This window comes from Schistocerca gregaria, chromosome 4 (assembly GCF_023897955.1).
Source record: "Schistocerca gregaria isolate iqSchGreg1 chromosome 4, iqSchGreg1.2, whole genome shotgun sequence".
NCBI lineage: Eukaryota > Metazoa > Arthropoda > Insecta > Orthoptera > Acrididae > Schistocerca > Schistocerca gregaria.
In genome coordinates, this window is record NC_064923.1 from 120,493,667 (window position 1) to 120,508,529 (window position 14,863).

At 46.4% G+C, this 14,863-nt stretch overlaps 1 protein-coding gene across 1 annotated transcript in view; it reads left to right on the plus strand.

Annotated features, from left to right (window-relative positions):
• The window catches only part of LOC126266748 (L-asparaginase-like), a 358,132-nt gene that overhangs the window by 160,713 nt on the left and 182,556 nt on the right, over positions 1-14,863 (plus strand). The window lies entirely within an intron of this gene.

Sequence of the window (14,863 nt, forward strand, 5' to 3'; positions counted from 1 at the left end):
ACACCGTACTCCTAATACCCAGTGGCACGTCCTCTTGCATTGATGCATGCCTGTATTCATCGTGGCATACTACCCAGAAGTTCATCAAGGCACTGCTGGTCCAGATTGTCCCACTCCTCAACAGAGTAGTTGGTGTGTCACGTCGTCCATAAACTTCAATCTATCCCAGGCATGTTTGACAGTGTTCGTCTCTGGAGAACATGCTGGCCACTCTAGTCAAGCGATGTCGTTTTCCAGAAGGAAGTCATTCACAAGATGTACACGATGGGGGCGCGAATTGTCGTCCATAAAGACGTATGCCTAGCCAGTATGCTGCCAATATGGTTGCATTATCGGTCGGAGGATGGCGTTCATGTATAGTACAGCCACTACATCGCCTTCCATGACCACCAGCAGCGTAAGTCGGCCCCACATAATGCCACCCCATAACAGCAGGGAACCTCCACCTTGCTGCACTCGCTGGACAGTGAGCCTGCCTGAGTTACCTCCAAACATGTCTCCGATGATTGTCTGGTTGAAGGCACATGCGACGCTCATTAGTGAGGAGTACGTGATGCCAGTCCTGAGGAGCCTATTCGGTATGGTGTTGGGCCCATCTTTACCGCGCTGCATGGTGTTGTTGTTGCATAGATGGACCTTGCCATGGACGTCGGCAGCGAAGTTGCACATCATGCAGCCTACTGCGCACAGTTTGAGTCGTAACACGACATTCTGTGGCTGCACGAAAAGCATTATTCAACATGGTGGCATTGCTGTCAGGGTTCTTCTGAGCCATAATCCAAAGACAGTGGTCATCCACTTCAGTAGCATGTCATCGACAGTTCCTGTCTGTCTCTATCTTCTCCATGTCCGAACAACATCGCTTTGGTTCACTCCGACACACCTGGACACCGTTTTAGTTGAGCAAAAGGCATTCATTGTACAGGAAAGCGACGGTAGTTTTCGCCACCCTGCACACAAGGAAGCGGTCCTGAACCCATTAGTGCACAGAACAAAAGTCATTTCTGACGACGACCGCCGACGGTCTGAATCGCAGCACTTGAGACACGTGTTCAGAGAGAATGGTTATGCAGGAGGGACGTTGCAAACGCTTTCAGTGCCACCGAAGAAGGAAGCCTTGTAAATCGTAGAAGAGGCCAAGCTGGCTGCTTTCTTGTCATAACTGTGGGGCAACGAGCAGCAAGTTAGGACGTGTGCTGCAGGGGCATGAACTGAAATCAGTGTTCCAGCCCTCCACCTAGACACGAGATACGCTGCGCCCTGTTAAAGGCAGCATAGCTTTTCGTGTGCAACGTGTGAATGGGGTCCCTCGGAACTACGGCAGCATCTATGCGGGTCAGACAATTTGCACTGTTGCAGAGCTTTGTACCGAGCACAAGCGACATACTCCTGTCAAACAAAAGGAGCTGACAAGTCTGTCTGAGCATTGCCTGGAAAACGGATACAAAATGCAGTTCGAAAACACGAAAGTCTAGGCTCATGTGTCAGTATGTTGGGGTTCTGTTATAAAAGTGGCGCCTGGGATTAAAGTAAACAGCAACAATTTTGACAGAGATCAGGGGTACACACTTAGTAGAACGTGGGGGAGTGTTTTGGATGTCGAAAGGAAGCAACGACGGATGCTTAACGCTTGTAGGGAGGCGGGAGCGGCCGCCGTCTGTCGCCACTCGGTACCCCGGCGTCCCGGAGCTGCTATCAGCTGCCCAACTCACCTCCCACGCGCGCGTCCTTTCGGTCCTCTGTCACTGGTGCCAGAGGCTGCAGTCGTGGCTGTATAAGCGGAAAAGCGTGCCAGTTCTGGCAATCAGTAGTTTTACTCCTAACGACGATGGCGGCGATGGCCCTGGAAAGCTCGAGAATTTTATTGGAATTGCCTCTGCTTGAAAACCGAAAGGGATTTATTCAATTAGCCATTCGATTGGTTAATGGCTATGTGTTGCACATCCTTGAAGAAAGCACCTGAAAATCAGAGTCAGTTCCCGAAATATGATGTGCAAGTGATAAAAAATTATTTACCATGCATTCTGTTTTCCTGGTTCTCACGTTTCGTGTTTGTGACGTTATGACAGTGGTCAAGTAGCATCTAACACAACTCAAAAACACGACGAACCAACCAATCATGTTACGCGAGTTTTTTTATCCATAGTGGCAATATGTATATTCAGGAGTCACGAGTGGAAGTGACGTCTTGATCACGTGACCAGTTTATAGGCTCTTATTACTTCCCAGTAGATGTCAGGTGGATGATGGAGCGTCCTAGGGACATGGCTGCCAAGGAGGAGAAAAAAGCCAATGTGCACTCCGTGTGCGGAACGGGGGGAAGTCATCCAAGATGTGGAAAGGGTCCTCCCGGACGCCATGAAGGGTACAGGGTGCAGCCAACTGCAGGTCGTGGCTCATGTCGGCACTAATGACGTGTGTCGCTATGGATCGGATGGATTCTCTCGGGTTTCCGGAGGCTGTCTGATTTGCTGAAGACTGCCAGTCTTGCTAGCGAGATGAAGGCATAGCTCACCGTCTGCAGCATCGTCGATAGGACCGATTCCGGACCTTTGGTACAGAGCCGAGTGAAGGGTCTGAATTAGAGGCTCAAACGGTTCTGCGACCGTGTAGGCTGCAGATTCCTCGATTTGCGCCATAGGGTGGTGGGTTTTCGGATTCCGCTGAATAGATCAGGTGACCACTACACACAGGAGGCGGCTACACGGGTACCAGGGGCTGTGTGGTGTGGACTGGGCGTTTTTTTAATGTTAGACAGTCCTGGGAAAGATCAAAAAGGACTCCAGTCTCAAAGGGTACAGGGCAAAGAAACAACGAGAATCGACCAAGCAACAATCGGTATTGTAGTTTTTAATTGTTGTAGCTGTGCTGGAAAAGTAACAGAGTTTCAAGCCCTGATAGAAAACACTGAAGCTAAAATCGTTATAGGAACAGAAAGCTGGCTAAAGCCGGAGATAAATTCTGCCGAAATTTTTACAGAGGTGCAAACCGTGTTCAGAAAGGATAGATTAAATAAAGTAAGTGGTGGTGTTTCTGTCTGTTGGTAGTAGTTCCTGCGAATTACTATGGGTAGAGGTTATACTCAACAGCTGTACCACAATAATAATTAGCTCCTTCTACCGACCCTCCGACCCCGACGATATAATAGCTGAACGCTTCAAAGAAAACTTGAATCTCATTACAAATACGTACCCCACTCATACAGTTATAATTGATGGAGACTTCAATCTACCCTCGATTTGTTGGCGAAAATACATGTTCAAAGCCGGTGGTAGACGGAAAACATCTTCCGAAATTGTACTAAATGCTTTCTCCGAGAGTTACTTTGAACAATTAGTTCATGAGCCCATACGAATTGTAAATGGTTGCGAAAACACACTTGACCTCTTAATCACAAATAATACTGATCTAATAGAGAGCGCCCTGACGGATACAGGGATTAGTGAACACAAGGGCATTGTAGCGAGGCTCAAAACCATATCAACCAAAACCACTAAAAATAAACGCAAAATATATCTATTTAAAACAGCAGATAAAAATTCGCTTGATGCCTTCCTAAGAGAGAGTGTCTCCATTCCTTCCATGCTAATTATGTAAGTGTAGACCAGATATGGCTCAAATTCAAAGATACAGTATCGAAAGCAATAGATATATTCATACCGCATAAATTAATAAGTGACGGGACTGATTCACCATATTACACAAAACAGGTCAGAACACTGTTGCAGAAGCAACGAAATAAGCATGCCAAATTCAGAAGAACGCAAAATCCCCAAGAGTGGCTAAGTTTCACGGAAGCTCGAAATTTAGTGCGGACGTCAATGCGAGATGCTCTTAATAGTTTCCACGATGAAACATTGTTTCAAAATGGGATTGACAGAGGACATCGAAAAAGTGCAAAGAAGGGCAGCTCGTTTCGTGTTACCGCGCAATAGGAGTGAGAGTGTCACTGATATGATATGCTAGTTGAGGTGGCAGTCACTGAAAAAAGGCGGTTTTCTTTGCTGCGAGATTTATTTACGAAATTTCAATCACCAACTTTCTATTCCGAATGCGTAAATATTTTGTTGACACCCACCTACGTAGGGAGAAATGATCATCATAATAAAATAAGAGAAATCAGAGCTCGACCGGAAAGATTTAGGTGTTCCTTTTTCCCACACGCCATTCGAGAGTGGAATGGTAGAGCAGTAGTGTGAAAATGGTTCGACGAATCCTCTGTCAGGCAATTAAGTGTGAAATGCGGAGTAACTATGTAAATGTAGATTTAGAACTAGTAAAACTAAAAATAATAAGCTTACATGGAATTTCAGCAACCTCCTTCAAATTACTGTCCTTGGGTAGCAAAGAACTTACCCCAAAGTTAAATCTATGACTTGAAAATATTTCTGGAAAGCTGTTTTTGGAAGGACATTCAGCTGCTCTGTCGTGGCAGTCTGTGTCAGGAATGATGTCAAAACGTTTTCCTTTGAGAAAGGCTTTAGTTTTTGGAAAGAGCCAGAAGCCGCATGATGCTACATCTGTTGAGGCGTATGTTGACAGACAGGAAAACTTCTTATGGCCAAAAACTCGCGAATCAAAAGCGAGGTGTGGCACGCGGCGTCGTCGTGATGGAGGAGAAAGCTGTTGGTCCATTTTCTGGTATCTTTCTTTGTACATCGTTCCGCAGACGAGGCAGTACGCCACCATAAATGCCAGTGATTATAGCTGTTCTCATTGGAATGGGCTCTGGTCGCATCGCACTATGCCGTCAGTATCGGAAAAAAAACAATGAGCAGGAGTTTGATGTTCGATTATGACTGGCATGCCTTTTAGGGCGAGGGGATTTACTTGCTTGCCCAGTGAGAAGTCTGAATTTACGTCTCAGGGTCATAACTAGAGACCCAAACTTCATCTCTAGTTAGAATTTTGATTTGGTATCATGGTCTGAACGAAGACGATGCTTCAAATCCGCGCAAACTGACACGATTTTCTTTCTGTTCTTCACTCAAAAATCTGGGAACAAATTTTGCACTCACGTTTCATTTGCAAATTATCGGTTAAAATGTTTCAGTGAGCCATCGAATAGTTATTCGCCTTTTTGAACGAAACATTTTGCCATTTATGCGCGTTTTAATGGACGTTCCAAACGTTCCTTGTCTTCTACTGACACATTTCCGCTTTTTAAATATCTCACACCACTTGAAAACAGTCTTCAGAGTTACACATCATCCCCACAAACGAATTTCAAATTTCATGTGTTTCTTTGGCACTTCTTGGCTACTCGAAAGAGAACTTAATGTTCACACGTTGTTTGAAATCCATGATGCTGCAGACCTAGTAAACACAACTGCATTCTAGCGTCAATGGCCGCTGACTACCAGCTCAGTGTGTCCAGACTTAACGCTGCCTCTCCCAGCGATCAGGTTATCGAACAAATTTCATCAAATGGTTGTAGCATTTGCTGCTACAAAAATTCATTCATCATATTAGTTGATCGTACCTTGTACATATATATGATTCAACAGGTAATGACTTACGTGTGCCCAACAGAATAGTTCCTTTAGGTATCAGGAAGTTTGTTCTATAGCTTTGCCAGCAAGACAGTCAGCCTCTCTGTTGTTACAGAGAAGTATAACTGTTCTTTGCATTCTGTCTTATCAGCGTGGAGACAATGACTACCACTAGGTTCTTCCATACTAGAATCGCTCGGCCACAGCGGCCAGGTCCAGATGCAAATCATAGAGTTTCACCAAGAGATAGAGTTCAGTAGAACTGTCAGCATCGCTGTTTGATAGTTTGTGTAATCAGTTTACATGTTAAAAATTTAATTAAAACGCTTGGCATACAAAGCATAGTTTTATAACCAATTATCAATTCTGATTGCCCGAAATGTGTACTTCCACACAAGTCAACTGGCAGGCTGTATGTATCTACTTTGGTTCTGCAGATGATGATTATTTAAATACTATGTCAGTCAGTCTTGTTATTTGTATATATGTACAACAAACAATGGAATGCGGTTTATGATCAGTGTTGTGGTTGGCAGGAGAGCCAACCGTGTTAGTAAAGTAGGCCGAAATGCACGCGTTTTAGCTCACGCAGGCTGGCGTGAGGTCTGGAACATGACAAGGGAATTAGAATTGAGAAAAACGGACGTAGCTGGTGGAATACTTAACTTTAATCCATTCATGGAGAACGTCGCTCTTTATGGTATATGATTCACAATATCAATAGTACGGATACTGGCGCCTTGCTAGGTCGTAGCAAATAACGTAGCTGAAGGCTATGCTAACTATCGTCTCGGCAAATGAGAGCGTAATTTGTCAGTGACCCATCGCTAGCAAAGTCGGCTGTACAACTGGGCCGAGTGCTAGTGAGTCTCTCTAGATCTGCCGTGTGGCGGCGCTCGGTCTGCAATCATTGATAGTGGCGACACGCGGGTCCGACGTATACTACCGGACCGCGGCCGATTTAAAGGCTACCACCTAGCAAGTGTGGTGTCTGGCGGTGACACCACATTCCTCCCCCGCAAACCGGCTTACGGTTGTGGCATTACGCTTCCGCCCGCCGTGGGGAGGACCGCATATTGACGTATGCGACGAGGTGGGGAGCCTAACAACAGGCGAGGCTTGGCCATCCGCACCCTGCCATTCGGACCGCGGGGAGCTAGGAAACGCCTGAAAACCTGCTCCAGGGTGCACGCCAACATGCGGTGTATGCGCCCGTAGAGAGACAGGAGGGGCCGAAGAGTCGACCTACGTCGGGCCGGGGCACCCGACGGGCGAAGACGACATATGGTCCGGAGCGGGCAAGAGTTCCATGTCGGAGGACAACTGGTCACAGGAAGCGATCGGCGGCGCGTGGCCCAGGGAGGCGCCCGGCGGTTTCAGCGACGCGTCCACTGCGGGCGTCGCCAGCGGGAGAACAGGCGGCGGCGGCTGTGGAGGCGGCACGTCGCCATGGGGCAAAATGGAAGGCAGCGTCGGTAACACCTGGGGCTGAGGCGAGCCAGTAGATGGGTCCCCAGGGCGCTGACCAGACAGCACCGTCGCTGAAAGCAGACGGCGAGCGGCAGATCCCGTGCGACGACAGAGGCGCAGCTTATTGAGATGCCGACGCCCCCAAAACCAGATACATAGCGCTGCCGAGGCAGTGAAGAATGCGCCCTTCGAGCCAACGCCGTGAACCTCGTTAGTGGCGGTAGTAGACAACGTCGCCTGGAGCAACAGCAGGTGTCTGCCGCTGCACAGGAACCTGATGCGGCGGATGTAGCAAAGACATCAAGGTTCGATGAGGGCGACCGTGGAGCAATTCAGCCGGCGAGCGAGCATCGCGGGACTGAGAGCGATACGAGGACAAAAAGAGCAATAACGCGTCCTCCCGAGAATGCGACTCTTTCAATTTCAACATCTGTGACTTGAAGGTCCTGACCAATCGTACAGCGGCACCGTTTTGACGGTGGTGAAAACGGCGCGGACGTCAGATGTTTAATACCATTGGCCTTGCAGAATGACTGAAATTCTGCGGACATGAATTGTGGGCCATTGTCGGAAACAATAGTCTGTGGAAGACCTTCAATGCAAAAGATAGCGGATAACGCTTGGATGGTGGCAGATGACGTCGTGGAAGACATCCGGAGAACAAAAGTAAAATTACTGACTGAATCTACCACCACCAACCATCGAGCATTCCAGAATGGACCAGCAAAATCGATGTGTAAGCGTTGCCAAAGGGAAGTGGCTTTTGGCCATAGAAAGAATTTCCGCGGTGGTGCTGATTGTTGTTCGGCACGCACCATGCAAGAAGAGCACATATTCGTAATCGCGGCATCGATTCCGAACCAAGTACAGTGCTGACGACCAAGTTGTTTCGTTCTCACTATACCTCAATGTACTTGGTGGAGAAGCTGTCAGACAGAGGACTGTAATGATCGTGGTACCACGACCCTGGATTGATCATTATCAGAACGCAACAGCAAAACACTACGTCGTACACAAAGTCTCTCCTTGTGAGCAAAAAATCGGCGAACCAACGGGTCCCCGATCCGTGACTTTGACAAGGGCCATTGCGTAGCAACAAAACGCAGAACGGGAGCAAGAACAGGGTCGGCAGTTGTGGCTGTAGCTACACGACGAAAATCAATCGGAAACGATTCGACCACGTCATCGGTTTCCGCATCAATGAACATGCAAGCAAGTTCGGAGGAATCGAATGCCCTATCCTCAGCAACAGGCAAGCGGGACAACGCATCGGCGTTTCCGTGCTTAGCAGTGGACCGATACAAGATATCGTAGCGGTACTGCAAGAGGAAAATAGACCAGCGAATGAATTTCTGCGCTGTACGTGGAGGTACAAGCTTGGTCGGATGAAAAAGCCATGTCAAAGGTTTGTGGTCTGTGATTATGGTAAAGTGACGACCATACAAGAAATCATGAACAAATACGAGACCCAATGATTCTTTCTCGATCTGTGAATAATTTCTTTGCGCAGACGAGAGCAATTTGGACGCAAAGGCAATAGGGAGATCGTGCGGTCCATCTTTGTGCGCAAGCACAGCACCGATCCCGAAATCTGATGCATCCACCATCAACAAGAGGGGCTTCTAGGGATCGAATGGCGTAAGGCAAGTATTGGAAAGCAACGCCGATTTCAACTGGCGAAAGGCGCGGTCGCATTCCGTCGTCCAGACGAACGGAACACCCTTACGGCGTAAGCGATTAAGCGGAGCTGAAATGGAGGAGGCGTGCGGCACATATTTATTATAATAGTTTATTTTTCCCAGCACACTCTGTAGCTGCTTCAAATTCTGCGGCGAAGGCAAGTCTCGTATGGCACGGAGGTGAGTGGGACTGGGATGTATGCCTTGGGCATTGAGTACATGTCCCAAATAATGCAAGTCCCGAGCAAAAAACACACATTTGTCCTTCCGCAAGCGAAGGCCATTTTGTCGCAAGACCTGAAATAATGTTCTGAGATTGGCCAAATGTTGTTCTTCCGTCTTTCCAGAGATCACAATATCGTCCAGATAATTTGCTGCAGTAGGGACCGACGCACAAACAGTTTGTAGATATTGCTGAAACAATGCAGGAGCGGATGCACACCCGAATGGCAGTCGTTTGAATCGATACAAACCAAGATGCGTGTTAACCACCAAAACGCGCTGGGATTCTTCGTCCACCGGTATTTGCAAGTACGCATCTGCGAGGTCCAACTTCGAAAAATATTTACCCGGGCACAGTTTGTCAAAAAGATCTTCCGGTCGGGGTAAAGGAAAAGTTGCAATCACTAGTTGTGGATTCACTGTTGCCTTGAAGTCCACACAAAGTCTTAATTTTCCGGAAGATTTTGGCAAAATTATTAAGGGTGATGCCTAGAGAGAAGCCTGCACACGTTCAACTACACCTTGTGATTCCAAATCGTGTAATGTTTTTGCGATCTCATCACGCAATGCGTGGGGAACATTGCGCGCTCTGAAAAATTTCGAGTGCGCCGTTTCTTTCAGTTCCAAATGTGCTTAATATTTCTTAACGCAACCGAGGCCCGGTACAAAAATGTCTGCAAATTCTTCACACAGACACGAGAAACACTGTCTGAAGGCACAGTCTGGTTCACTGATAGGACCTGATTTACTATAGACATGTTAAACAACTGAAAGAAATCGAAACCAAGCAAGTTCACTGCAGAAGAAGAACGAAGGACGTAAAATGACACAAGTTTTGTTAGTCCTTTGTATGTTGCAAGAAGGCTGCACTGTCCTAACACAGGGATATCGTTACCGGAATAGCTAGTTAACTTAACATTTGCGGCACGCAAAGGAGGTGTGCCCAGCAGTTTGTAAGTGTCTTGATTGATTAGTGAAACTGCAGCTCCGGTATCGAACTGGAATGGTATCACTTTGTCGTTAATGTCCAAGTCCACAAAAAGTTTATTGTCCTGCTGACGACAAGAGCGACTGTCTCGTGCAACGTGAACTGACACTGGTACATAATCACTTGTGACTTGACGGGAGTTCCGGCGATGTCGACGCACACTATTCTTGGGACGAACACAGTCACTGTTAGAGAGAGTGGCACCGCGCGGAGTGGAATGAACATGAATTTCCATGGGCGAAGTTTCGCGAGCCTGAGGATCCTTGGTTCGATTCCGATTCCGGCGCGAAGCAAAGGGCCTGGAACGGTTTTCTGCTTCCAATCTGAGCTTTTTCTGGCAAACACTCTGAACATGTCCTTTTTTATTACAATAAAAACAAATAGCTCGGGGTGACGGGCAATTCTCACACGAATGTTTAGTAGCACACCGCGGGCATGATTTGATCTCTCTAGACCTGCCGTGTGGCGGCGCTCGGTCTGCAATCATTGATAGTGGCGACACGCGGGTCCGACGTATACTACCGGACTGCGGCCGATTTAAAGGCTACCAGCTAGCAAGTGTGGTGTCTGGTGGTGACACCACAATCAGAATGTCTACCAACAGCAAATGCTTTTTGCTGTTGAGGATTATTCGTACTAGTAACAAAAACTGCTAGATAAAGACCATAATGGTAGCATATCCAGTCACGTGATTTTCTGCTCTTACCTTCTAAATCGGACTATACTTAGTTTGTAAATTCCTAGCCTAGTTAGCACTATTTTGTGAGTCCTGTGACATAGTACATCATAACCAGGGCATGGTACACCAGAACCAGGACTGGGGTGGGGAAGGGTATCCAGCAATGAAAAACACGCATGTATTTTTATATGTATGGTGTTACTGTGCGCGCCTAAACGTGTACCAAAGGAGGAATTTAGCTGCGTATATTTGTCCAACTTCGATAACTGTATGGTAGAACATAGTAACGTTACTCTAGCATAAAGGGGCGTTATAATGTACGAGGTCTCTTAGAAAAATTTCGGAACGTTCGTAATGTCGCGCGAATGGTGTGTTAGAGCGAAACGCGGTTGGCATCCCTGCGCAAGCCTGTGCTGAATTTATAACTCCCGGAAGTTTTGTTGTTGTACGTCTGTAAGTTATTGTTCAGTGCTGAATTGAGTAGCATGTTGTGTCGCACAGTTTGCGAATTGCGTTATGGCAGAGTTAGAGAAGCAACGCATGTGCATTAAATTTTGCGTGGAACTCAAGAAAACCTTTACAGAGATACACCAAATAATGCAGGAAGCCAACTCGATGTTATAAATGGTTCACATAATTTAAAAATGACCGAACGGAAATTAAGATGACCCTAGTTCAGGACGTCCTTCAGCGTCTACGACGACGCTCATGTTAGAAACGTCAACAAAATGGTGCATGCCAATCGAAGACTGACTGTCAGAGAGATTGCAGAAGAATGTAACATTTCTGCTGGCTCATGTCATGAAATGCTGACACAGCATCTTGCAATGCATCGTGTTCCCGCCAAATTCGTCCCACGGCTCATTAGTCAAGACGAGAAAGACCTTCGCCTCGCTATTGTGAAGAGCTTTTGGATCGCGCAAATGAAAGCGAGAAGTTCCTTAAGAGAATTATAACTGGTGGTGAAACGTGGGTCTATGTTTATGACGTTTAGATCAAGGTTCAATTTTCACAGTGCGTCATGTGAATAATCTGTATACCAATGTGCGCTGGATGCTAGACGCCTTGTGAAAGAAGGTTTTTTTTTTCTTCGAGAATATGAATTTGGCGCCCCCTGAAATTGCCGCCCGGGGCAGATATCCCGGTTTGCTCCCCCCCCCCTCCCCCCCTCCCCCCCCCTCCCTCCCCCCCTCCCCCCCCTCCCCCCCCCCTCCCCCCCTCCCCCCCCTGTCCCGCCCCAGCGATCTGAGCCTGCTCTCGTCCTGGCCCTTGTTGACTTTTTTTATTTCCAAAATTGAAAACCCGTTGAAAGGGCGAAGATTTGCAACGATAGACGAAATAAATGAAAATTATCAGTGCTTCGCGCGGTGCAGCAAGAGGCGTACCAAGACTTCTTCCGAAAGTTCTAAAATTTTTTGAAAAGACCTAGTGTGAATGACTTTGATCTCGTTTCAAGTAGAACTAAGACGAATATTTTAACAGAGTTATATGGGTATTCTGGGCTTTGGGCCTCAGTCCTTACCTAATCCACAATTATGCTTGCTCGTAGTAGCAAAAGTCTCAGAACACATTATTTTATACAAATACAGAAACACTATAAGTTTGTGTAATAGATTTCCATGTTAAATAATTAAAACTATAGCCAGAAAGCTAATAGTTTGCATTAGATCCCCACCTTTCATACATAGTTCCGTCATATGCAGTAACTGCTTTATGGACCTTGGTGTGATGTAAGCAGAATATGAAATACTTTTCTAATACTTTTTAATAATAATATCCCGCTTATAGGTAATAAATATATTGTCCACATGAAAGTACTACAATATTCCATTAGAATACTCACGTTTTAACGTCGGCGAGTCTCATTTTTTAGGAAGAGTGTGTTCGTTTATTTAAGAAATAATAATGCACTGCGGTAAAATGTTAAACATTAAAACCCTGGGACAATGAAATTGCTCATAAGCCGTCGAACAACATTACCAGGTGGCCCTGGCAAATCAACAACGACTTCCATAACGCTCTGAACAGCAGCGACATGGGACAAATAGTATTTACGCTGACATCACCTCAGGCCACTTCTCCTCAATTCACGAGAAAGTCCCGTCGCGGCGAAAAACGCCTTTGTTTTAATGGCTGCTACGGCAATACGTGTATCATGCACGTGGCATTCTCATATTTCGCGATAATATCAAACGAGCTGTCTTCCTTTCAACTTTTTCGATGTCCTCCGTCAATCCTATCTGATGTGGATACCATAGAGCACATCAGTACTCCCGAAGGGGGTGGACAAGTTTAGTGTAAGCAGTCTCTGTAGTAGTGCGGCTGCATTTTCTGCCAATAAATCAGTTTTTGGTTTGTTGTCCCCACAGCATTATCTGTGTGATCTTGCCAGTTGATTTTATTCGTAACTGCAGTCCGTAACTATTTTGTTGAGTTTACAGCCTTTAGATTTCGCCGATTTATTGTGTAACCGAAATTTAGCAGAATCTTGTGGGTGACATCTCACTTTTAATTATTTAGAGCAGACTGCCGCATTTGGCACCATGTGGATATCTTGTCTAAAGCATTTTGCAATTCGTTTTGATCGTCAGATGACTTTACAAAAGGATAAATGACTGGATCATCTGCAAACAATCTAAGAGAGCTGCACAGATCGTCTCCCGAATCATTTATGTAGATCAGGAACACCAGAGCGGCCATAACACTTCCTTGGGGTACGCCAGAAATTACTTCCGTTTTACTCGAGGACTTTCCGTCAGTTGTTACGATCTGTGACCTTTCTGACAGGTACTCACGAATTCAGTCACACGACTGAGACGACATAGGTACACAGTTTAATGAGAAGTCATTTGTAAGGAGCGGTGTCGCAAGCCTTCTGGAAATCTAAAAGTGTTGAATTAATTTGACGTCCCCTGTCGGCAGCACTCATTAATTAGTGGGAATAGAGAGCTAGTTGGGATTCACAAGAATGATATTTTCCGAATCCGTGTTTGCTATTTGTCAATAAATTGTTTTCTTAGAAGTGATTCATAATGTTAGAGCACAGTATACGTTCCTAAATGTCATTGTTCAGTCAGTGCTGTCAACTTGTCGAGCGGAAAGGAAAAAAAAAAAGTTTCGCTTTATTGACTTAGCCTGCTATAAGTTAACAAGAACGTAAAGCAAAAAGTATAAACTTATAACCGTGGGATCGGTGTGGGGCGGTGGTGGGGAGGGTGGACTGCTGTGGCTTGTGGGGTTGCGAACAACTGAAGGCTACGGCGGGACGAAGCCTCTCCGTCGTTTCCAGGTCCCCAGTGTAACACATATATGAAAAGTGTAAACTTTGTACGCATGTCCAAAGCTTGTTTTCTCGTACACTGGGCGAGTGGACGCTCCTGGTTGCACAAGTGTTAGACAAAAATATAGAAACACCACGAGAAAAGCATGCTTCAACATAAATGCAAATGCTAGCCGAGCCAGCAGGTTGCGCAGTTGCATTTGACCACGAAAGACGCCAGTGCAGTGTCCTCAATACGTTTCAAGTGTCAGTCGTGATCAGAACAGTTCCGCGTGGTTGTGAGTGCATCATGTGGTAGCTAAGTGAATTCGTGCGTGGGGAAATCGTTGGTACTCGTCATTCGTAACTAAGCTAAGCGAACTGTTTGGGGTTTCAAGAGGAACGATATCAAAGATTTATGCGGTGTACGGAGCGGAAAAAACATCATCCGCTAAGTCTGTGTTGAGCGTTCGTGCCAGAAGTTCACTGAAGAGGATTGTGACGAAAAAGAAACGGACGGCAGTTGCAAAGGTCACTGCAGAAACGAACATCGGACACGCGAAGCCTGTCGATATCAAAATAACACGAAAGGAGTTTCATAGCAGGAAAAAATTTAGGTCGAGCTGGAATTCCTAAACCACTCATCACTGATGCGAATGCCCATAACAGTGAAACGTGGTGCCGAAGCCTTAAAACCTGGACTAAGGAGCAATGAAAGACGGTCATTTGGTCGGATGAGTCTTGTTTCACACTGTCTCCAGCTTCTGGCTGAGTTTACGCCCCAAGACGGAAACATGGCGGGGGTACGGAGATGATATGGGCAGCCATATTGTGGTGTTCCATGGGTCTCATGGTATCCTGAAAGGTCGTATTACTGCCAAGGATTATGTGACCATTCTGGTTGACCAGGTTTATCCCGTGGTACAATGTTTGTTCCTCAGTGGTGATGGTGCGTTCCCGAGACGACAGGGCCGCTGTTCACACAGCTCACATCGTCCAGCACGAGGATGAGCTGTCACGTCTCGCCCCGGCCACCACAGCCACCGGATCCCAGTATTATTGAGCCCTTGTAAT